The following is a 27,549-nucleotide window of genomic DNA, read 5'->3' as shown; positions in this document are numbered from 1 at the left end:
AAAAAGATACAAAACTATTATGGTCAATCTTGTAGCATAATTCAACAATAAGCCACACATGAAAATTATTTTTTCAAAGTATTCTTATTACACAGAAAAAATATTTAAATAATTTAATACATAATTAAAGTGAACACTACTTAATTACATATTGGAACCATAAAAAGCCTTGAAACCAAACCCACAAACACATCCAAATCTCATAAAACAATTCATATAACTTCTAAAATCTTTCAATCAAAACTAATAACCACACCAAATATCAAAAGATAACAAAGCACACACTTATTACTTCCCAGATGCATAACGATCTCCAATCAAAACTAGTCCATATAACCAATCATTAAGCAGCTGCTTTCCTGCAATTAAAATTCGTTAATAATGCTTTTAAATGTATTGAAAAAAGCGTAAATATACGATGTCGTCAATCATCCCAGCCCATCCTTGAACATCTATAGAGCAACCACAGTCAGAAGATTAGCAACTAACATTTCCCTCACATTACTTAGCTTGCTTGCAATTAGAAATTGAGATCACTTATCTTGTACCTAAAAACAATAGCAATTTTTCTTGCTTTATTAAAATCTTGAATGTAGTTTCCTGATTAATACAAATTCTTTGAACAATAAAAAAAGGAACAGAATTAGTAAAATCTAGTTATCTTCAAAGAAGCCAAAACTTCATCGAGGTTGAATAAAACTCAATGCTACATTCTACATACACTACAAACATATAGGCTAATATCCTTAAACTGGATTAAAACGTAAAGTTGAAAGGCTTCCCATTATATGTAGCTGTAGCAACATCAAACTTGGCTTCAGTTAACTCACTTCATTACATATCACAAACTCTCAAATAGTCCTTTATTCATCAATACACCTGTGTTAACTCCAGAGGACATGTAACCCAATTGAATATAGATAACTCCATAGTCCATACAGATAATTACCATGAATCGCGAGTAACATAGACCAAAACCATACCTCTCAGACAAAAGGTCTGCACTAACTACTAGAAAAAAACACCACCATAAAGGCTGGTTCATGACTTCGAATTCCTCACAAAAATAGGCAGTGATCAAGTAATCCACCCTTACCTTCAAAAAAGCACTTAGCATATCTTATATCACACATACACATCTTAAAGAATGAGCAACAACTCAGACAAACTATCTCAAGCATTATGTCGGTCCAAGTTCCATGATAACAAAATGGGAGAACAATAAGGTTCAAGTTATACGAGTATGCCATCACTCTAAAACATTTTCTTGGAGCTACAGACTCGATCAGATATGGAGCGTACGACACTCAGTTAGATCATCAAATATTTTTCACAACCATCTTGATAATAGCACCATTCCATTTGCTTCAATAATACTTATATCCCAAAGTCGATATGTAGTAGAGAGGACTAACATAGATAAACTTTCTCTTGAGTCAGTTTAGGCATCATAATACACTTATTAATACTCCTTCATCACAGGCACACAAAACTCAACATCCTCCCATACCTCAAAAATTAAAACATCACATGGTAACTTCCTTTGATTAACTTTCAACTTTAATTTCTAGTATCGTTTAGCAAAAATAAGTATATGCCACCAAGATTATTTCCATATTAGTAAACATAGTTTAGTACGAAAAAACACCCACCCTTCCATTTTTCATCGGATCCCAATCTTTGTTCCAGACTCTAATATTAACATTATATTGGGATGTTTAGATCTTTGGATAGTAATTTCTAATGAATATTCATCCATAGCATCAAACTAAAATCAAAGAAGATATCCCGTAAAAAAATTTAAGTAAAAGAAGACACAGTTAAACAAAAGAAGATCAAGACTAGTTACCATATGTAGCTAAAAAAACAAACAAAAATGAAGCAGGAAGAGAAAAAAGGGCACAAAGAGTTAGATTAAAACGACAAACAATTACGTTCACGGGTTCAAGAGAAAAAAGAAGCGTAAAGTTTCTTGTAAAACATCCAAAAAAGAAAATCTGATACCAATTCAGTGACAGATTAGTAAGTATCATAATCTTCAATATAAATACTAATATAAAGAATCGGAAATAATTGCAGATAAAAATAGTGCACGTATGAATTCACCGAAACAATACTCTCTTTCACTCACTTTCATCACACGAAACCACAATTATGGCCTTATGGGTGCTCACATACCCACTATTGAAACATATTCTAAATACAATTTTCCACTAACATCCCTGGTCATTCATATCACAAATCCAATACGCAAGAATGACATTTAAATCCAAATACTCATTTTCCACATTAAAGTTAGCATGCCCAACATATCTCCCATTAAAAAGGCTCACAAATCTCATTCAGTATACACCAACCCTTACATATCACAATACGAGACAACCCATCGCATCCTGAATGCTTCATAAGTTTATAATAAACCTCGAAAATATTACTCCACTTATACCTTTACAGCCTATAGGAGCAACTTCTTTGCTACATCACATGATATACACATCACCTAATAACCTCTTTAGTAACCTGTTCTTTTGTGGTATAAAAACAATTCAGAGCGTTTCATCTCAATTGCAAGAAACCAGAGGGGGAGGGGCAGACTCAATTCCACTAATTCACAAATGTTGTTGGACTAATCTCACATTTGCTGTTAGCAATTGCCCATAAAAACACCTAACACAAGGGCTATATGATGAAAAGTTTGAATAATAGCATAATTTCACTTGCTTCATAATATAAGAGCCCAAAGTCGATCGAAAGTAGAGAAGACTATAGAGAAAGTCTCTTCGCATGACCATACTCTTTCAAGGGAAGCTTTCCGTTCATTCCACACTCACTTCAAATCACATTTGGCATAGACCCACAAGAAACTCAGCATCCTATAAACCAGCCGAGTGAGGTAGACTACAACAAGCATTAAGACCTAAAACTTATACATCATATGGTACCTAACTAGGATTATTTTTCAGCTTTGAGTATCAATTACAGTACAACCAAATAAGTAGTCAGCAAGAATATTTTCAGCTTAGTACAATGAAAAATATACGCGTACCGTTCGACTTGTATATTTCAATCTTCGTTCCCATCTCCAATGTTATTTGATCTAGGCAACTCTCTCTCACACCATCATACTAGTTAGATTTTTCCTGAACGCAATAACACACAACAATGATAATTAAATCTAATTCCCATTTCTCCCAATAAAGACATGCATCATAAGAAAGCCAAACCATGTCTCAAAAATCTCATTCACGATACCAACCATAAGAAATCGCAAAACTTCAAAAGAAATCACTTCCTAAAATTTCGTAACATGACTACAATAAACCCTGAAAACACTACCCGACTTATCTACCTTACGGGGACCACCTTCCTTATTGCGAGCGCCCCACAGGAACGGAATGTGTATAATTACCTATCTCTTGACTCGAAATGGGATCAAGAAAGGATCTAAGAGTGTCTAGGGTTAGTCCCACATGGTCTCTTAATCGACCATAGATCAATTCCCTTTTCATTTGGGAGTATCTAATACACCCATAATTCTGAGCTCTATGTTCCTCTTACCAAGAGACATGTCATCCCCTTTGGATTGAATAGGATGACCTTGACACATCACATGATAAACACGTTACCAAAAATGCCTTAAACATACACCTATTTTTCCATAAGTGGTATACAATTAATTCAAAGCCTTTTCCCCTTATTTTTCAAGAAACTGAAACTAGGTGGACAGAGCTCAATTTCACAAAGTTACATAATTGTTTTCCGCACTAATTTCACATTAGTTATTAGCAATATGCCCCATATAAACATCCAACACACGCTATATGACTAAAAGCTTGAACAATAGCATCACTTCACTTGCTTCATAATAATAGATCCCAAAGTCAGATATGATGCAGAGAATAATAGCATCATTTCACTTCCAGCATGAACTTTGCACTGTCAAACAAAGCTTATCCATTCAACGGTCAGTCGCTCAGATCAAACTCGGCATCTTATTAACCGCCCTAAGTAAGCTAGTCTACAACAAACATTCAGATCCCCACACGCCTCAAATATTCACAGATCCCACATCCCCTCCCATGGTACCTACCTAACTTCACACATCCTATAGCTTCGCATTTATAAGTTATACCATCAAAAATATTTACAGTATAATAGATTGTAACTTAGTGCAATTAATATAACACCCTCCCAATTTCTATCTCGCTTTAATCTTCGTTCCAATCTCTAATGTTAAGCATTGTATTGGAACGCATTGAGTAATATTTTTCATTTTTTCCTTGAATCATGTAACCCAATACAATGCACATATAATATGATCTAACTAAGACTCACATTCACTCACTTCATCGTACAAGACAACAGGTAACATGATTACCATGCCCACTGTTCTTCTACGCAACACTATATTCCAGCCTCAAACTATATAAGAATATCCCTGGTCAATTGGATCACAAATCACCAAAGCATCAATGACAATTATTTCCAAATACATTCAAGTTACCATTCCAATTTTCCTCACTGAAGTTAATTGTCAAGAAATTTCTCATAAATAGGTCTCACAATCTCATTCACGAGAGCAGCCACAAAACTTCTTAAAAAATTTGATGCAACATATTTGCAATGAACCCTAGAAATCCACATATACCTTGAAAGGAGCACCATCGTGGACAAATCACATGATATACTCATTAGCTAAATAGCCTTGAACTTTATAGCACCTTATGACCCTATATGGTACATATTATTTCAAATTATTTCCTCATATTTCGTCAAATCTGTGGGGGCCAAGGACCCAACGCAATTCCGAATTTCACAATTAATGTCAACTCCACTATGACATTTGTTGTCAACTATTTGCCTATATAAACATCTGACCCAAAACTTGCTTTATTCTTGATCAATAAAATAGCATTAAAACATTTAAGATATAAGAAAAGCCTCTCGAACTGAAATATTTACAAAGATAGCCACATAAGGCACCGATATATCAATTTCCAATCTTCAAAACCGAGTGCCCCGATATATCAATTTAGACAACCCTCCATATCATAAAATCGGGTATCCCAAATTTATAACCAATATAGGAGTAGAAGATCACTCTAAATCATTTTGCCACCGCTAGAGCCTCAATCGAATGAGATATAAATTGCGCAACAATGAGTTAAATCATCGAATATATTACAACCAACTAGAGTAACCACATAATGATAGCTTAGAACAATAACACCAATTCAGTGGCTCGACACAAAATAGGAAGGACTATACATAAACAAAACTATAGCCACTAGAGGCATTGCAACACACGAATTCTCCACAGACACACGATATGTACAAAACTCATCATCCAAGAAATCTCGGTAAGTGTTGGGATAAACACAAAACATTAGGTTGATGGGACAAAGAGAGAAAAGAAAAAAAAAAAGAAGCGTATAGTTTCTTTTAAAACATCTAAAAAGGAAAATTCTGATACCAATTATGGGAAGGAAGACTAAGTATTATGATTGAAATAGAGAATAACTGCAAGTAATTTCCTAAATCAGGTAGGACATAGAATCTCTTTCACTCATTTCATAACTACTATTTTCCAGCCTTGATTATCATTAATAACCTCCATAATCAACCATTACAACTCCAATATGAAAGAAGACAATCAGATACAAATTCCCATTTTTCCCAATAATGTTAGCAAGTCAACAAGTCTCACAAATCTAAATACATGATACAAATCATAATAGATCATAAAACTCGACAACCGATTGATCCACAGATACTAAACATGTTTACCATAAACCTTGAGAGCATAACTCAACTTATTAATTTAATGCATCTTGACATGTCACGTGATATACACATCACCTAAATAACCACAAACGTTACGTCACCTTTTTTTTTTCCGAATTTGTGGTATAAAATAAGTTCAAAGCATTTCCTCTTATTTGCTAGAAACTACCCCGGCGGGTGGGGGGGTCAATTTTGCGAATTTCATTATCGTTTTCGTTTACATTTGTTGTCATACAAACATTTAACAGCCAAGGCTATATAATTAAAGCTTCAACAATAGCACACGATCTCAAAGTCAATAGGAAGCAGAGAAAACTACACAAAAATAAACAATAAACTCCGGCCCCTTTAGGCATAACCAAACTCTTTCAAAGAAAGTTATATGTCCATTCAACAACTCACAGTAGATCACATTCGCCAAAGACCCATAAGAATAAACAAAGTTCAACATCGTATAAACAGCACTCCGAGAGCTAGACGATAACAAGCATTCACATACAGCCCTACTAAGAATTCATGCATCTCGTGGTAACTACCTAAGGCATGGATTGTTTTTCTAACTTTCAAGTATAATTATTCAGTTTATCGCACCATAACTTAGTAAGACAAAAGAATAATAAAACCATCCTCACACTTTCTATCTCTTGTGATCCTTAGTTCCAGTCTCAAATGTCTTTCACTCACTTCACATTAAAAAACCCATTGTAACAATATAAACAGATTTCTCATAAATAAGTCAGACAGATCCCATTCACGATACCAAGCATAATACATCAAAAATTCAACAACCCATCACACCCCAAATAGTAAAGCTCTTTACAGTGAACCCTGAAGCATTACTCCACTAACACCTTGATAGGAGCACCTTCTTTGACACATCACCTAAGACAGCCATCCCCAAACTTCCTATCTCTTCAAATTCTTTGATCCAGTCTAAGTCTCAAATGTCAACATCACATGTAATTTCCCAAAACAAGAGCATCTAAAATTTCATCTAAACAATACTCTCTTTCATCGTTTCATCATTAAAAAAACCATTGTTCACAATATAAATGTCTTTCATCTCAAATGTCTTTCACTCACTTCACATTAAAAAAACCATTGTAACAATATAAACAGATTTCTCATGAATAAGTCAGACAAATCCCATTCACTATACTAAGCATAATACAAAAAAAATTCAACAACCCATCACACCCCAAATAGTAAAGCTCTTTACAATGAACCCTGAAGCATTACTCCACTGACACCTTAATAGGAGCACCTTCTTTGACACATAGCCTAAAACAGCCATCCTCAAACTTCCTATCTCTTCAAACTCTTTGATCCAGTCTAAGTCTCAAATGTTAACATCACATGTAATTTCCCAAAACAAGAGCATCTAAACAATACTCTCTTTGACTCATTTCATCATTAAAAAAAACCATTGTTCACATTATAAACAAATCTCTCATGAGTGAGTCACACAAATCTCATTCACGACACCAAGCATGGTAAATCCAAAATTCAACATACCATCACATCCCAGATAGTAAAGCCCTTTACAATACACCCTGAAATATTACACCACTAATACCGTGATAGGAGCATCTTCTTTGACACATCACATGATATACACATCACCTAAACAACCTCAAGTTTAAGCCACCATTTTTTCCCAAAGTAGTATACAAAGCGTTTCTGTTATTTTCACCCATGACTTATCACTAACAATATCCCTGATCGATCAAAAAACCAATATGTAATGACAATTAAATTGAATTTACCATTTTTTCCAAATAATTTTAGCTTGACAAAATTTCTCCCATAGATAAGAACACAACTCTTATTCACAAAACTCAATAGAATAAGTCCCAAAGCTCGACATCCCATAGTTTCCTAAATGTTAAACATGTACAAAATATAACCCAAAAACAGTACGCTACTTATGCCTTGATAGTAGCACCCGCATTGCGACATCACAATAGCCTCAAAACCTTGGCTCGCTTGTTTTCTTACCTCGAGTGGTACAAGAAAAATCCAAAAGTATTGTGACTCGAGTGCTAGAAACAGAGGGAGGACACAACTTGATTCCACTAATTCGTAAATTTAGCAAGTACTAATTTCCCAAATGTTGTCATCAATATTCCCACAATACACGATCCTAAAATAGACAAGAAGCAGATGAGACTAAACGAAAACAAACAATTACTTCAGGCACTTTAGGGATGACCATAGTGCTTCAAGGGAATCTGTCCATCAATTCAACGCTCACATCAAAGTCAAATTCACTGACAACCCACGTGAATAAACAAAACTCGGCATCCTACAAACCGCCTGAAATTGAGCTCGACTACAACAAGCACTCACATCTGCTCACATATGAAAATTATACATCACATGGTAACTAACTACGGCTGTAATTATTTTTGAGCTTAAAAATAAGTGTAGTATAGCAAAAGGAAAAGAGTTGCGCTTTATTATAACATAACTTAGTACAATAAAAAAAAATTGTAACATGTTTACAACAAGCCCTGAAAACATTAATCCACCTATACCTTGATGTGAGCATTCCTTGACACATCGCATGATATAGACATCACCAAAAACGCCTTAATCCTTATGTCACTTATTTTAACCCAAGTAGTAAACAATTAATTTTGCAAAGCCTTTCCCCTCGCTTCGCTAGAATCAAAAACTAGGAGGACACAACTCATTTCCACTAATTTCAAACATTGTTCCTCTATACTAATTCACAGTTGTCGTCAACAAGCAATAAGCCCATATAAACATCCACAAAAAGGCTATATGATGAACATCTTCAATATTATCATCATTTCACTTGTTTTATAATACCAATTCCCAAAGTCTGATATGATAGCAGAGATTAATAGTGCACCACTTCACTTCCAGCAAGATCATTACTCCCTAAACGTAAGCTTTCTATCCATTTAACGCTCACATCAAATCAAATTCCCACATATCCAAAAGAATATACAAAACTCACATCTAGTCTATGGCAAGCATTCAGATCCTGACACGCCTCAAAAATTCACATCCCATGGTACCTACCTAAGGCTTTGATTATTTATGCTTTAAAGTTGAGACTAGCATCGCAAAAGTAAGTTAAGTCAGCAAGAATATTCACAGGTTACCCTCCCAATTTCTATTTCGCTTTAATCTTTGTTGGAAACTCTATTGTGAGCATTGTATTAGGACGGACAATCTATTCCTTCGATAATTTTATTTCAAACAAAAATCATTCTACACCCGTAAATTAAAGATATAGAAGATAAAATATAAATAAATAAATATAAAAACAACTATTACATGTACCATTAGGAAAAGGGAAGCGGAAGACAAAAAGGGAAGACATAATGTTGTGAGGCACACCAAAAAAAACAATTTTATGGGGAAAGAAAGAAAGAACAAGTTTATCTTAAACTATAATGTTTCTTTAAAACAATCGGAAAAGAAAATTTTACCCTACTTTAAGACAACTGCATCAACCTTCATTATCGTTAGTTAAATACCATCAAGTAATTCCCCACATCAGGTGCGCGTATAGTTTCAACTAAATAAGACTCACTTTCACTCACTTCATCGTTCACGACACCAAAGTTATTGGATGACCACCATGCCCACTGTTCTACTTCTACTCCACACTATATTCCAGCCTCAAACTATATCATTAATAATATATGTGGTCAATCGGATCACAAATCCACCAAAACAACAATGACAATTATATCCAAATACACTCAAAGACACAATTTCCATTTTCCTCACTAGAGTTACTTGTTAACAGATTTCTCATAACTAGATTTCACAATCTCATTCGCGACAGCAGACGCAAAACCTCGCTCCACAAAAAAATTGTAACATGTTTACATTGAACCTTAGAAATCCACACTTTCCTTGAAAGGAGCATCACCTCGACGGATCACATGATATGCACATCAGCTAGAAAGCCTCGAACTTCATAAGCTTATGACCCTGTGGAAGTATACGAGTCCCTCATATTTCGCCAAATCCGTGAGGGACAAGGACACAAACTCAATTCAGCTAACTTCACAATTGTTGTTAACTCTAATTTCACATTTGTTTTTAACTATTTGCCAACATAAACATCTGATATAAAATTTACTTTATCCTAATCCATTAAAAAACATTAAAAAATTTAAGATATAAGAAAAAGCCTATAGAACTCAAATATCTACAAAGATAGCCACATGAGGCATCAGCATACTCTATCACTATTCTTAGTTATCGGCACCGTGTCCAATAACCAAAACCCACTACACCTACACATCAATGTAGACAGCCCTCCATATTCATAAAAATTGGGCATCCCAAATTTATAACTGAGATAAGAGTACAGGGTCACTCCAATTCGTTTTCCTAGAGATAGAGACATAAACAAAGGAGATATAGATTGCCTGACACTGAATTACATTATCAGATAAATTCACAACCAACTAGAATGACTACATGATGACAGCTTGTTACAATAGCATAGATTCACTAGCTTCATAATAAATTATTCCAAAGTCAATATGAAGTAGAGACGATTATACACAAACAAAACTATCACCTCCTACAGCAAGCATTGCCATACACAATTCTCCAAAGATGCAAGAAACACAAAGCTCACATTGTGCGAACCTTAGTAAATGTTGGGATAAATACCAATATAAGACATTGATTTTTTTCCAATTTTACGTACAATCATAGATTCATAGTTAAGCAAATAAAAGTTGACAGCGATAAACTTTCAGTTTATTACAGCATGATTAACTAAGATAAAAGGGAAAAAAAAGTCACCCTCACACTTCCTATCTCTTCAGATTCTTTGTTCTAGTACCAAATGTTACCATTATTAAAATACCTACATGTAACTTCCCAAAATAAATGTATAATTTCATTTAAACAGTACTCTCTTTCACTCACTCTATCAGTAAAGAAACCAATGTTAAAAACATAAACAAATCTCTCATGAATAAGTCAGACGAATCTCATTCACGACACCAAGCATAATACATTGAAAATTCAACAACCATTACACCGCAAATAGTAAAGTTGTTTACAATAAACCCTGAAACATTACCACTAACACCTTGATAGGAGCACCTTCTTTGACAAGTCATATGATATACACATCATCTTAAACAGCCATCCTCACACTTTCTAGCCTTCTGATTCTTTGTTCCAGTCTCAAATGCTAACATTATTATAATACATACAAAAAAAATTCCTAAAACAAGACCATGTATTATTTTATTTAAACGATACTATCTACACTTTCTAGCTCTTCTGATTCTTAGTTCCAGCCTCAAATGCTAACATTACTAAGATGCCTACAAGTAATTTCCTAAAACAAGACGATGTATAATTTTATTTAAACAATACTCTCTTTCACTTACTTCATCATTAAAGAAACCATTCTTCACATTATAACAGATCTCTCATGAGTAAGTCACACAATCTCATTCACGACACCAAGCATAATAAATCAACAATTCAACAAACCATCACAACCCAGATAGTATAGCTCTTCACAATAAACCCTGAAACATTACTCCACTAATACCGTAATAGGAGCACCTTCTTTGACACATCGCATGATACACACATCACCTAAACATCCTCAAACTTTAAGCCACTAGTTTTTTTTCCAAGTGGTATACAAAGCGTTTCCTGTTACTTTCGGCCTTGACTTGTCAATAATCAAAAAACTAATACGTAACAATGACAATTTAATTGAAAACACCATTTTTTTCAAATAATTTTAGCTCGACAAAATATCTCTCATGGAAAAGACACAAATCTTTTTCATAAAAGTCAACAGAATAAGTCACAAAGCTCGACAACCCATCATTTCTGAAATGCTAAGCATGTTAGAATAAACCCAAAAACAGTACTCTACTTATACCTTGATAGTAGTACACTCATTGCGACATCACAAGATATACACATCGCAAAAATAGTCTGAAAACCTTGTCTCGTCTGTTATTTTACCCCAAGTGGTACACCATTAATCCGAAAGCATTTCCACTAAATTGCTAGAAACCGAGGGGAGACACAACTCGATTCCACTAATTCTTAAATTTTGTAAGTAATGATTTCCCAAATGTCGTCAGCAATATGCCAAAAATACACGATCCTAAAATAAACAGGAAGCAGCTGAGACTCCACAAAAATAAACAATTACTTCAGCCACTTTAGGCATGACCATAGAGCTTCAAGGGAATCTTTCCATCAATTCCACGCTCACATCAAGTCGCATTCACTAAAAACCCACATGAATATACTAAAAACCTGGAATTGAGCTCGACTACAACAAGCACTCACATCTGCTCACACCTGAAAATTATACATCACATGGTAACTAACTACAGCTCTCTATTATTTTTTAGCTTAAAAAAAAGTATAGTATAGCAATAAAAAAGATTTGCGGTTTAGTATAACATAACTTAGTGCAATAAAAAAAAAAAACCCATCCACCCACTATCTCTCTATCTCCTGAATCTATATTCCAATATCTGTTGTTACTAAGAAAACCTGCAAGGAATTTCCCATGTTACGTGCATGAATAATTTCATCTAAACAACTCTCTTTCTCTCTCACTTCATCATAAAAAAAAATCATTGTCATTGGGTGCTCCCTTACACAATAACACTTTTGGCCTGAATAGCATTGCTTGTCATCAGATCACAAATCAATACACAACATACGACAATACAATCCAATTTTCCATTTCTCCCCAATTGTCAACAAAACTCTCATGTATAAGTACACGAATCTCATCCACGATACCAACCATGGTCACCGGATGATCACCAGCCCACAACTGTTCTTTGTTCTCAACCGAATACTCCAACCTCATATTATCATTAATAATATCCTTGGTCAATCAGTTTCCAAGTCCAGAACGCAAAAATGACAATTTAATCCAGATATACTTTTAGTCACAATTTCGATTTTCATCAATAAAGTTAGAAAACCCCAACATATCTCCCATTGAAATGTCTCACAACTTTCATTCACGATACAACCATAATAAATCACAAAACTCAACAACCCATCACTTCCTAAAAAGTTTTTAACATGTTTACAATAAACCCTGAAAACATTAATCCACTTATACCTTGATGAGAGCATTACTTGACACATCACATGATATAGACATTACATAAACGCCTTAATCCTTATGTCACCTATTTTTACCAAAGTACTGAACAATTAATTCAAACTTCAAAGCCTTTCCCCTCACTTCGCAAGAATCAGAAACTAGCTGAACACAACTCATTTCCACTAATTCCAAAGATTGTTCTCTTCACTAATTCACAGTTCTCATCAGCAAGTAATAGGCCCATATAAACATCCAACAAGAAAGCTATATGATGAAAAAGCTTCAATACTAGCATCATTTCAATTGTTTCATAATACCATTTCCCAAAATCTGATATGATGCAGAGAATAATAGCATCACTTCACTTCCAGCAAGACTTTACTGCCTCAACTGAAGCTTTTTATCCATTCAATGCTCACATCAAATCAAATTCTCACATATCCAAAAGAATATACAAACCTCGTCATCTTACAAACCACCCTAAGTAAGGTAGTCAACAACAGGCATTCACACATCCTCACACGCCTCAAAAATTCACATCCCATGATACCTACCTAAGGCTTTGATTATCAATCAGCTTTAAATTTAAGACTAACATCGCAAAAGTAAGTTAAGTCACCAAGAATATTCAGGGGTTACCACCCAATTTCTATTTTGCTTTAATCTTTGTTGCAATCTCTAATGTTGGCATTGTATTGGGACGTACAATCTACTCCTTCAATATTTTTATTTCAAAAAAAAATCTTTCTATATCCTTGAAGTATAGATATAGAAGATAAAATATAACAAACAAATAAATATAAAAACAACTAATACATGTATTTTTAGAAAAAGGGGAACAGAAGACAAAAAAGGGAAGACAATATGTTGCGACGAGCACAAAAAAAAAAAAACAGTTTTCTCGGGAAAGAAAGAACGAGTTTATCTTAAAGTGTAATGTTTTCTTTAAAACAACCAAAAAAGAAAGTTTGACCTAATTTAAGACAACAACTTTGACCTTCATTATCGTTAATTGAATACCAAGTAGTTCCGAGATCATGTGCGCGTTTAATTTAATCTAAATAAGACTCCACTTCACTCACTTCATCATTCACGACACCAAGGTTATATTCCAGCTGTTCTTCTTCTACTCAACACTATATTCCAGCTTGAAGCTATATCATTAATCTGGTCAATCGGATCATAAATCCACCAAAGCAACGATGACAATTAAATCCTAATACACTCACATACACCATTTCCAATTTCCTCACTACAATTAGCTTGTCAACAGATTTCTCTTTAAAAAATTCCACAATCTCATTCGTTACAGCAGCCGCAAAACACAACACCACCTCCCTCCTGAAAAAAATTGTAACATATTTACAGTAAACCTCAGAAATTCAAATTTACCTTGGTAGAAGCATCATCGTGGACTGAACAAATGATACACACATCAGCTAGAAGCCTCAAATTTCATAAGCTTATGATCCTATTTCGCCGAATCCAAATCATTTCCTCATATTTTGCTAAATCCGTGAGGGACAAGGACACAACTCAATTCAACTAATATCACACACTGTTGTCAACTCTAATTTCACATTTGTTGTCAACTATTTGCCAATAGAAACATCTGCCATAAAATTTGCTTTATCCTAATCCTTTAAACAACGTTAAAAAATTTAAGATTAAAAAGCCTATAGAACTTATATATTTACAAAGATAGCCACATGAGGAATCAGCATAATACTGTCCCACTATTCAGCAAGCTAGAAGCCTCAAATTTCATAAGCTTATGATCCTATTTCGCCGAATCCAAATCATTTCCTCATATTTTGCTAAATCCGTGAGGGACAAGGACACAACTCAATTCAACTAATATCACACACTGTTGTCAACTCTAATTTCACATTTGTTGTCAACTATTTGCCAATAGAAACATCTGCCATAAAATTTGCTTTATCCTAATCCTTTAAACAACGTTAAAAAATTTAAGATTAAAAAGCCTATAGAACTTATATATTTACAAAGATAGCCACATGAGGAATCAGCATAATACTGTCCCACTATTCAGCACAATTTCCAGTCTCCAAAACCCACTACACCTATATATCAATTTAGACAACCCTCCATATTCGTAAAACTGGGAATCCCAAATTTATAACCAAGATAAGAGTACAAGGTCACTCCAATTCGTTTGACTAAAGATACAGACACAAACAAATAAGATATAGATTGCCCGACACTCAGTTAGATCATCAAATATATTCACAACCAACTAGAATGACCGCATGATGACAGCTTGGTACAATAGCATAGATTCACTAGCTTTGTAATAAATTATTCCAAAGTCAATACAAAGTACGAAGTATGAAGGACTATGAATAAACAAAGATATCTATTCGGCCACTGCAAGCATTGCCATACACAATTCTCTAAAGACGCACGAAATATTCAAAGCTCACATTGTACGAACCTCAGTAAGTGTTGGGAAAAAACAAAACATTAAGTTTATGTGACCCATAGAAAAGATTAACAAAGACGAATTGCATAATTTCTATTAAAACATGAAAAAAATAAAAACTTGATGCCAATTTTGGGAAGGAACAATAAGTATTATTATTTCAGTAGAGAACTACTGCAAGTAATTTCCCAAATCAGGTTGCGCGTAGAATTTCAATTGAGCAAGACTCTCTTCACTCATTCCATCCTATCAGAAACCATAATTATTTAGTGCTCGTCATACCCACTATTAGACTTCAAAATGAACGCCATTTTCCAGAATCGATTATCATTTATAACTTCCCTAGTCATCAGATAACACTTCCAATTGAAATAAGATAATCAATCAAATTCCCATTTTCTCCAAATAAGTTACCTTGTAAACAGAGTTTCATGAACAGTCTCACATATCTCATTCACGATACAAACCATAATAAATCATAGATTAACAACCAATTGGTTCGATACTAAACATGTTCATAAACTCGGGAACATAACTCAACTTATAATTAATCCAATGCACCTTCTTGACACATCACCTAAATAACCTCAAATGTTATGTCACTTGTTTTTTATCCCAAGTAATTCCCCGGATGAGGTGCGTGTATAGTAATTCCCCATTATCGTTAATTGAATAGCATCAAGTAATTCCCCAGATGAGGTGCGTGTATTTTATATTCTAAATAAGACTCACTTTCACTCACATAATCGTACACGACACCAAGGTTACTGGATGATCACCATGCCAACTATTCTTCTTCTGCTCAACACTATACTCCAGCCTCAAACTATATCATAGATAATATCCCTAGTCAATCGGATCCCAAATCCACCATAGCAACGATGACACTTATATCCAAATACACTCAAGTCACCTTTTCGATTTTCCTCACTAAAGTTGGCTAGAACAGATTTCTCATAAATAGGTTTCACAAACTCATTCACGACAGCAGCCACAAAACTCAACAACAACTCACTCCTCAAAAAAAATTGCAACATATTTATGGTGAACCTTGGAAATCTACAAATCTTGATAGGAGCATCATCCTGGACAGATCACATGATATATACATCAGCTAGATAAGCTCGAAACTCATAAGCTTATGACCCTATCTATTATGTGACCAATTCAAATCATTTCCTCATATTTCGCCAAATCCGTAGGGGGCAAGGACGCAACTCAATTCAGCTAATTTCACAATAAATAATAACTATAGCACATGATCCCAAAATCAATAGGAAGCACAGAAGACTAAACCAAAATAAACAATAACTCCCAACCCTTTAGGCAAACCCAACTCTTTCAAGGGAAGTTGTTGTCCTTCATGTAAATCACACTCGTCAAAGACCCACAAGAATATACAAAGTTCAGCATAGTATAAACGACCCTCGGTGAGCTAGATGATAAAACGCATTAACATACACCCCTACCAAGAATTCATACATCTCGTGGTACCTACCTAACGCATTGATTATTTTTCTATCTTTAAGTATAATCATAGTTAAGCAAATATAAGTTGACAGCGATCCTAAAGTCAATAGGAAGCAGAGAAGACTAAACCAAAATAAACAATTAACACCGACCCCTTTACGAAAAACCAAACTCTTTCAAGGGAAGTTGTTTGTCCTTCGGCAGCTCACAGTAAATCACATTCGCCAAAGACCCACAAGAATAACAATTCAGCATAGTATAAACAACTCTACGTGAGCTAGACGATAACAAGCATTCACATATACCCCTACTAAGAATTCATGCATATTGTGGTACCTACCTAAGGCGTTGATTGTTTTTCTAACTTTCATAGTTAAGCAAATATAAGTTGACAGCGATAAACTTTCAGTTTATTACAACATGATTAGCTAAGATAAAATTAGGAAAAAAGAAAGGTCACCCTCACACTTTCTATCTCTTCAGATTCTTTGTTCTAGTCCCAAATGTTACCATCTTTAGAATACCTACATGTTATTTCCCAAAACAAGAGCAATTATAATTTCATCTCAACAATACTCTCTTTCACTCACTTCATCATTAAAAATCAATTGTTAACATTATAAACAGATCTCTCATGAATAAGTCAGACAAATCCCATTCACGATACCAAGCATAATACACAAAAAATTCAACAACCCCTCACACCGCAAATAGTAAAGCTCTTTACAATAAACCCTTAAACATTGCTCCACTTATACCTCGCTAGGAGCACCTTCTTTGGCACATCATATGATATAAACATCACATAAAACAAACATCCTCACACTTTCTAGCTCTTCTAATTCTTTATTCCAGTCTCAAATACTAAGATTATTAAGATACATACACGTAATTTCCCAAAACACGACCACGTATAATTTCATCTAAACAATTATCTCTTTCAATCACTTCATCATTAAAGAAACCATTAATCACATTATAAACTGATCTCTCATGAGTAAGTCCCACAGATCTCATTCACCACACCAAACATAATTAATAAAAAATTCAATAAACCATCACACCTAGATAGTAAAGCTCTTTACATAAAACCCAGAAAAATTATTCCACTAACACCATGATCCGAGCACCTTCTTTGACACATCGCATGATATGAAACATCACCTAAGCAGTATCGAACTTTAAACCACCAATTTTTTTCCCAACTGGTATACAAAGTGTTTCCTGTTATTTTCAGCCTTGACTCATCACTAATAAGATCCCTCGTCAATAAGATCAAAAAACCATTACGTAACAATGACAATTTAATAGAAATCACCATTTTTCCCAAATAATTTTAGCTTGACAAAATCTCTCTCATGGAAAAGACACAAATCTTATTCACACAACTCAACAGAATATATCACAAAACTCCACAGCCCATCGTCTCAAAAATGCTACACATGTTCACAATAAACCCCAAAAACATCAGTGTACTTATACCTTTATAGTTGCCCCTTCATTGCGAAATCACAAGATATACACATCCCAAAAATAGCCTCAAAACCTTGTCTCGCCTGTTTTATTACCCCAAGTGGTATACCATTAGTTCAAAAGCATTTCCACTCGATTGCTAGAAATCGAGAATGATTCATGTATGTTACAAGTATTAATTTCCCAAATGTTGTGAGCAAAATACCCATATTACACGATCCTAATATAAACAAGAAGCACACGAGCCTACACAGAAATAAACTACTACTTCAACCACTTTAGGCATGACCATAGTGTTTCAAGGGAATCTTTCCATCAATTCAACGCTCGTATCAAGTCAAATTTACTGAAAACCCACATGATATGCAAAACTCGGAATCCAATAAGCCACCTGTAACCCAGCTCCACTACAACAAGTACTCACATCTGCTCACACCTGAAAATTATACATCACATGGTAACTAGCTACGACTCTAATTATTTTTTAGCTTAAAAATAAGTCTAGTATAGGAAAAAATAAAGAGTTGTGATTTAGTTTAACAAACCTTATTACAATAACAAAAATATACCCACCCACCCACTATCTCTTTCTCTCCTGAATCTTTGTTCCAATCTCCAATGTTACTAAGAAAACCTACGAGGAATTTCCGATGAAAGGTTCGTGTATAATTTCATCTAAACAAGTCTCTCTCTCACTCACTTCATCATAAAAGAAATCATTATTATTGGGTGCTCCCTTACACAATAACACTTTTTGGTGATTTTCCAACCTCCTCCTATTAAATAGCATTGATTGTCATGAGATCACAAATCAATACACCACAATACAATCCAATTTAACATTTCTCCCAATTGTCAACAAAACTCTCATGAATAAGTCACACGAATCTAATCCACAATACCGACCATGGTCATTGGATGATTACCACCCCATGCCACAACTGTTCTTTGTTCTCAACACTATATTCCGACCTCATGTTACGTACCATTAAGTAAATCCTTGGTCAATCAGTTTCTAAGACCAGAACGCAACAATGACAATTAAATCCAAATATACTTTTAGTCACAATTACGATTTCCATCAATTAAGTTAGAACCCCGACATATCTCCCATTGAAATGTCTCACAACTTCCATTCACGCTACAACCATGATAAATCACAATACTCAACAACCCATCATTTCCTAAATTTTTTTAACATGTTTACAATAAACCCCGAGAACTTTAATCCACTTATACCTTAATGGGAGCATTCCTTGACACATCACATGATATAGACATTACATAAACGCCTTAATCCTTATGTCACCTATTTTTACCAAAGTAATAAACAATTAATTCAAAGGGTTTCCCCTCACTTCGTTAGAATCAAAAACTAATTGGACACAACTCATTTCCACTAATTTCAAAAATTGTTCTATGCACTAATTCACAATTGTGAACAGCAAGTAATACTCCCGTATAAACATCAACAACAAGGCCATATGATATAAAAGCTTCAATACTATGATCATTTCAATTGTTTCATAATACCAATTCCCAAAGTTTAATATGATGCAGATAATAATAACATCACTTCACTTCGAGCAAGACTTTACTCCCTCAACAGAAGCTTCTTATCTATTCAACGCTCACATCAAATCAACTTTTTATATATCCAAAAGGAATATACAAACCTCAGCATCTTATGAACCACCATAAGCAAGCTAGTCTACAGGAGGCATTCAGATCCTCACATGCCTTAAAAATTCACATCCCATGCTACCTACCTAAGGCTTTGATTATTAATCAACTTTAAACTTAGCATCGCAAAAATTGTAATGTTTCTTTAAAACAACCGAAAAATAAATTTGAACCTAGTTTAAGACAACATTCACCTTCATTATCGTTAATTGAATAGCATCAAGTAATTCCCCATATGAGGTGCGTGTATTGTTTATTCTAAATAAGACTCACTTTCACTCACATAATCGTACACGACACCAAGGTTACTGGATGATCACCATGCCCACTATTCTTCTTCTGCTCAACACTATATTCCAGCCTCAAACTATATCATAAATAATATTCCTAGTCAATCGGATCCCAAATCCACCATAGCAACGATGACACTTATATCCAAATACACTAAGTCACCTTTCCGATTTTCCTCATTAAAGTTGGCTAGTCAACAGATTTATCATAAATAGGTTTCACAAACTCATTCACCACAACAGCCACAAAACTCAACAACAACTCACTCCTCAAAAAAAATTTTGTAACATATTTATGGTGAACCTTGGAAAATCTACAAATCTTGATAGGAGCATCATCCTGGACAGATCACATGATATATACATCAGCTAGATAACCTCGAAACTCATAAGCTTATGACCCTATCTATTATGTGACCAATTCAAATCATTTCCTCATATTTCACCAAATCCGTAGGGGGGAAGGACACAAATCAATTCAGCTAATTTCACAATAAATAATAACTGTAGCACACAATCCCAAAGTCAATAGGAAGCACAAAAGACTAAACCAGAATAAACAATAACTCCCACCCCTTTAGGCAAACCAAACTTCTTCAAGGGAAGTTGTTGTCCTTCAACAGCTCATAGTAAATCACACTCGCCAAAGACCCACAAGAATATACAAAGTTCAGCGTAGTATAAACAACCCTCGGTGAGCTAGACGATAACAGGCATTCTAATACACCCCTACTAAAAATTCATACATCTCGTGGTACCTACCTAACGCATTGATTATTTTTCTAACTTTAATAAGTATAATCATAGTTAAGCAAATATAAGTTGACAGCGATCCTAAAGTCAATAGGAAGCCGAGAAGACTAAACCAAAATAAACAATAACACTGACCCCTTCAGGAAAAACCAAACTCTTTCAAGGGAAGTTGTTGTCCTTCAAGAGTAAATCACATTCGCCAAAGACCCACAAGAATATACAAAGTTCAGCATAGTATAAACAACTCTACGTGAGCTAGACGATAACAAGCATTCACGTATACCCCTACTAAGAATTCATGAATCTTGTGGTACCTACAGGTCCTACCTAAGGCATTGATTGTTTTTCAAACTTTCATAGTTAAGCAAATAAAAGTTGGCAGTGATAAACTTTCAGTTTATTACAACATGATTAGCTAAGATAAAGGGGAAAAAAAAAAGGTCACCCTCACACTTTCTATCTCTTCAGATTCTTCGTTCTAGTCCCAAATGTTACTATCATTAGAATACCTACATGTTATTTCCCAAAACAAGAGCAAGTATAATTTCATTCGAACAATACTCTCTTTCACTCACTTCATCATTAAAGAATCAATTGTTAACATTATAAAGAGATCTCTCATGAATAAGTCACACAAATCTCATTCACGATACCAAGCATAATACATAAAAAATTCAACAACCCCTCACACCGCAAATAGTAAAGCTCTTTACAATAAACCCTTTAACATTGCTCCACTAATACCTTGCTAGGAGCACCTTCTTTGACACATCATATGATATAAAACATCACCTAAAACAAACATCCTCACACTTTCTAGCTCTTCCGATTCTTTATTCCAGTCTCAAATACTAACATTATTAAGATACCTACACGTAATTTCCCAAAACAAGACCATGTATGATTTCATCTAAATAATTCACTGTTTCAATTACTTCAACATTAAAAAACCATTAATCATATTATAAACTGATCTCTCATGAGTAAGTCCCACATATCTCATTCACGACACCAAACATAATTAATAAAAAATTCAATAAACCATCACACCTAGATAGTAAAGCTCTTTACATAAAACCAAGGAAAATTATTCCACTAACACCGTGATCCGAGCACCTTCTTTGACACATCACATGATATGAAACATCACCTAAGCAGTATCGAACTTTAAACCACCAATTTTTTTCCCCAACTGGTATACAAAGTGTTTCCTCTTATTTTCAGCCTTGACTCATCACTAATAAGATCACTCGTCAATAAGATCAAAAGACCATTACGTAACAATGACAATTTAATTGAAATCACCAACTCAACAGACATAAATCTTATTCACACAACTCAACAGAGTATATCAAAAAACTCCAGAGCCCATCGTTTCCAAAATGCTACACATGTTCACAATAAACCCCAAAAACATCAGTGTACTTATACCTTTATAGTTGCCCCCTCATTGCGAAATCACAAGATATACACATCCCAAAAATAGCCTCAAAACCTCGTCTCGCCTGTTTTATTACCCCAAGTGGTACACCATTAATTCGAAAGCATTTCCACTCGATTGCTAGAAATCGAGGTTGATTCATATATGTTACAAGTATTAATTTCCCAAATGTTTTGAGCAAAATATCCATATTACACAATCCTAATATAGACAAGAATCACACGAGCCTACACAGATATAAACAATTAATTCAACCACTTTACGCATGACCATAGTGTTTCAAGGGAATCTTTCCATCAACTCAACGCTCATATCAAGTCAAATTTACTGAAACCCCACATGATATGCAAAACTCAGAATCCAATAAGCCACATGTAACCCAGCTCCACTACAACAAGCACTCACATCTGCTAACACCTGAAAATTATACATCACATGGTAACTAGATACGACTCTAATTATTTTTTAGCTTAAAAATAAGTCTAGTATAGGAAAAAATAAAGAGTTGTGATTTAGTTTTACATAACTTATTACAATAACAAAGATATACCCACCCACCCACTATCTTATTCTCCCCTGAATCTTTGTTCCAATCTCTAATGTTACTAAGAAAACCTGCGAGGAATTCCCCATGAAAGGTTCATGTATAATTTCATCTAAACAAGTCTCCTTCTCACTCACTTCATCATATAAGAAATCATTGTTATTTGGTGCTCCCTTACACAATAGCACTTTTTGGTGATTTTCTAGCCTCCTCCTATTAAATAGCATCGATTGTCATCAGATCACAAATCAATATGCAACAATGACAATACGATCCAATTTAACATTTCTCCCCAATTGTCAACAAAACTCTCATGAATAAGTCACACGAATCTCATCCACAATACCAACCATGGTCATTTGGATGATCACTAGCCCACAACTGTTCTTTGTTCTCAACACAATATTCGAACCTCATGTTACGTACCATTAATAAAATCCTTGGTCAATAAGTTGCTAAGACCAGAACGCAACAATGACAATTAAATCCAAATATACTTTTAGTCACAATTATGATTTCCATCAATAAAGTTAGAACCCCGACATATCTCCCATTGAAATGTCTCACAACTTCCATTCACGCTACAACCATGATAAATCACAATACTCAACAACCCATCATTTGCTAAATTTTTTTAACACGTTTACAATAAACCCCGAAAATATTAATCCACTTATACCTTAATGGGTGCATTTCTTGACACATCACATGACATAGACATTACATAAACGCCTTATTCCTTATATCACCTATTTTTACCAAAGTAGTAAACACTTAATTCAAAGCCTTTCGCCTCACTTCGTTAGAATCAGAAACTAGTTGGACACAACTCATTTCCACTAATTTCAAAGATTGTTCTATGCACTAATTCACAATTGTCATCAACAAGTAACACTCCCATATAAACATCAACAACAAGGCCATATGATATAAAAGCTTCAATACTATGATCATTTCAATTGTTTCATAATACGAATTCCCAAAGTCTGATATGATGCAGATAATAATAACATCACTTCCCTTTGAGCAACACTTTACTGCCTCAACAGAAGCTTTTTATCTATTCGACGCTGACATCAAATCAACTTCCCACATATCCAAAAGGAATATACAAACCTCAACATCTTATGAACCACCATAAGCAAGCTAGTCTACAGGAGGCATTCAAATCCTCACACGCCTCAAAAATTCACATCCCATGCTACCTACCTAAGGCTTTGATTATCAATCAGCTTTAAACTTAGCATCGCAAAAAGTGTAATGTTTCTTTAAAACAATCGAAAAATAAATTTGACCCTAGTTTAAGACAACATTCACCTTCATTATCGTTAATTGAATAGCATCAAGTAATTCCCCATATGAGGTGCGTGTATTGTTTATTCTAAATAAGACTCACTTTCACTCACATAATCGTACACGACACCAAGGTTACTGGATGATCACCATGCCCACTATTCTTCTTCTGCTCAGCACTATATTCCATCCTCAAACTATATCATAAATAATATCCCTAGTCAATCGGATCCCAAATCCACCATAGCAACGATGACACTTATATTCAAATACACTCAAGTCACCTTTCCGATTTTCCTCACTAAAGTTGGCTAGTCAACAGATTTCTCATAAATAGGTTTCACAAACTCATTCACGACAACAGCCACAAAACTCAACAACAACTCACTCCTCAAAAAAAAATTGTAACATATTTATGGTGAACCTTGGAAAATCTACAAATCTTAATAGGAGCATCATCCTGGACAGATCACATGATATATACATCAGCTAGATAACCTCGAACCTCATAAGCTTATGACCCTATCTAGTATGTGACTAATTCAAATCATTTCCTCATATTTTGTCTAATCCGTGGGGGGCAAGGACAAAACTCAATTCAACTAATTTCATAATTTTCAACTCTGATTTCACATTTGTTGTCAACTATATGCCCATATAGACATCTGACAAAAAGCTTGCTTTATCTTGATCCATTAAAGAACATTACAAAAATCAAAGATATAAGAAAAGGCCTATGAAATTGAACAATATCATCAGTAGGGAGGACTATACAAAAACAAAACTATCTCACTACATGCATTGTCATACACAATTCTCAACAAGATGCACGGAATATACAAATTTCAGTATCCTACGAACCTCACTAAGTGTTAAGTAAACACAAAACATTGACCAAGAGAGAAAATATGAAAAAAAGAAATGTATAGTTTCTTTTAGAACATCCAAAAAAGAATATTTTGATACCAATATAAGAAAGGGACAGTGAGTATTATTATAGTCAATGTGAATACTAATATTAACATAGAGAACAACTGTCATTTAGTTTCCCAAATCAGGGTCTCTTTTCACTCCCGTCATCCTATTAGAGATCATAGTTAACAGAGATTAAAATTAGTTATTAGAGATAGTTATTACCAGAAGCCATAGTAATTCTAATAAATCCATGGTACATAATGGAAATAAAGACAGATCATACGATTACCAAAAGCAAAGATTAAAAATAGTTGTTACATGCAATTTAAAAAACAATATAAAACGAGAGAACAATAAAAACAAAGAGTGTTGGAACAAACACAAAACATCAGGTAAATGAGATCAAGAGAGAAAAGATGGAAAAGAAGTGTGTGATCTTTGAAAACATCCAAAAAGGAAAAATTTTATACCCATTTATTAAGGGAACACTAAGTATTATTAGAATAACTGCAAGTAATTTCCCAAATCAGGTTGCACGAAGAATTTCAATTAAACATGACACTCTTACTCGCTTCATCCTACCAAAAACCATATATATTCGGTGCTTCGCATACCCACTATTAAATTTTAAAATAAACACCATTTTCCCTCCTCGAATATCACTAATAACTTCCCTAGTCAATCAGATAACAATACTAATATGAAAGAACATAATCAGATCCAAATTCCCATTATTTCCAATAATGTTAGCTCGTCAACAAAGTTCTCATGAACATGTCTCACAAATCTCATTCACAACAACAACCCTAATAAATCATAAAACTCGATGAACAATTGGTCCCTAAAAAAAAACATGACTAAGAACAACCAAAAAGTGACGCTTTTATTAAGCAATTCACAGAGAACGTACATTACCTTCGCTTTGAACAACCTTCCACTTAGAATCTCGTTCTTCACACTTCAATATCATGAATTATTGGGGAGAACTTGAAATGTTCAACGAAATTCATAAAATACCTAAATCTCTACAATATTCTATCTTGAAAAGGTGATAAATCAAAATTCCGAAATCGATTACCACTCATTTGAATTATACGAATTCAATTACGGAATGTGGAACCCTAGAAATCGAATTCTAGAACTTCACATTCCATCCTAAATTCAGAATGGTTGGAAAAGGAGCGAAATTTTGATTTGTCGCCGAATATATTCTAAAGCATGAATTTAAGGAGAAAATGAATGGGGGGTTTTTCATTAGGTTTTAGCACAATCGCAGAGAGCAAATTCTTGATGAAGGGTGATTTAGATTTATGAGTTATGAGTTATGAGTATGAGGCGGTGGTTTAAGTTGTGAGTTGTTTGTGACAGTCTGTGTAACGCGGTTATTAAGAGCGTCTACTCTACAACGGTCATTTTTTGTATCTTGAGGAGGAAGGTTATTAACTTTTATTATTATATGCGCTTAGCCAATTTTTTTTATCATTACCTAATTTACTCTTAGGTGACAACTTAGTTTTAGTAATTGAGCTCTCTCTAATTCCTTGGACTACTTTGTTTGATTCCTAGTATGTAGGTTCAAGTTATACGGGTCTGTTCTATTCGATATAAAACAACTAAATTGAACTGAATTGATTGCAACTGAACTAAAATTAAACTGAAGTGATTGCAAATTTGCAATTGAACTAAACTGAACTGAAAATAAGTTGGGGAGAACAGGCTCTAACTCGCGTACTTATAATTTTTTTAAGGGGATGAGAAACATATGGGTTCCAATTTCCATATCCAAATTACTACAACAACACAATTTTGTCATTTTCTACAATATTACATATGTTCTATTTCATTCCTAAAATTCCAACCAAACACTCCGATTTAAATCCTTTTTTCCATTTTTACCAACTTAATTTTACATTTCTACTTTACTCTAACACATTATTTAGGTAAGAGGAATTAGCGAGAAATGGAGGAAGGAATAGCAAGGGGATCAAAGCTAGTTCCCTTATTTGAACAAAAAGATGTTACGGAGGAAGGGGGAGAGAGAGAGAAATCCACTCTTTAGTAAACCTCACCCCTCTAAAACTAGAGAATTTTGGAGGGAACGTGAAGCTCCACTTTTCGTCTCCCTTGCTGAAATTAAACATACTAGATTTTTTTGCACGCGATGCGTGCTTGAATTTTTTTCAAAACAGATGCTCGATTTTTTTCGACATAAGAGTCAAAATTTGAACATTAGACATACGAAGTATAATTGTTTTTAGTTGCAAAATTTGATTGGTTTAGTTTATGTCAATTAAGTCTCTCACCATTCTTTTTATTTTTTTTTTTACTTTTCAAAGTTAGATTCTATGA

General features: G+C 34.3%; 1 long non-coding RNA gene across 1 annotated transcript; it reads right to left on the bottom strand.

Annotated features, from left to right (window-relative positions):
- Positions 1-40: 40 nt before the first annotated feature.
- On the bottom strand, positions 41-26,774 carry LOC104908293 (uncharacterized). Its single transcript, XR_002041364.3, has 2 exons — positions 26,116-26,774; positions 41-359 (listed from the first exon to the last, which is right to left on the bottom strand). It is a non-coding gene; the product is annotated as an uncharacterized LOC104908293 (long non-coding RNA).
- Between the last annotated feature and the right edge of the window lie 775 nt (positions 26,775-27,549).

The sequence above is a fragment of the Beta vulgaris genome, chromosome 2 (genome assembly GCF_026745355.1).
Source record: "Beta vulgaris subsp. vulgaris cultivar EL10 chromosome 2, EL10.2, whole genome shotgun sequence".
NCBI classification, from domain to species: Eukaryota; Viridiplantae; Streptophyta; class Magnoliopsida; order Caryophyllales; family Amaranthaceae; genus Beta; species Beta vulgaris.
The sequence above is the reverse complement of the archived record's forward strand: the minus strand, read 5'-3'. Positions and strand labels throughout refer to the sequence as shown.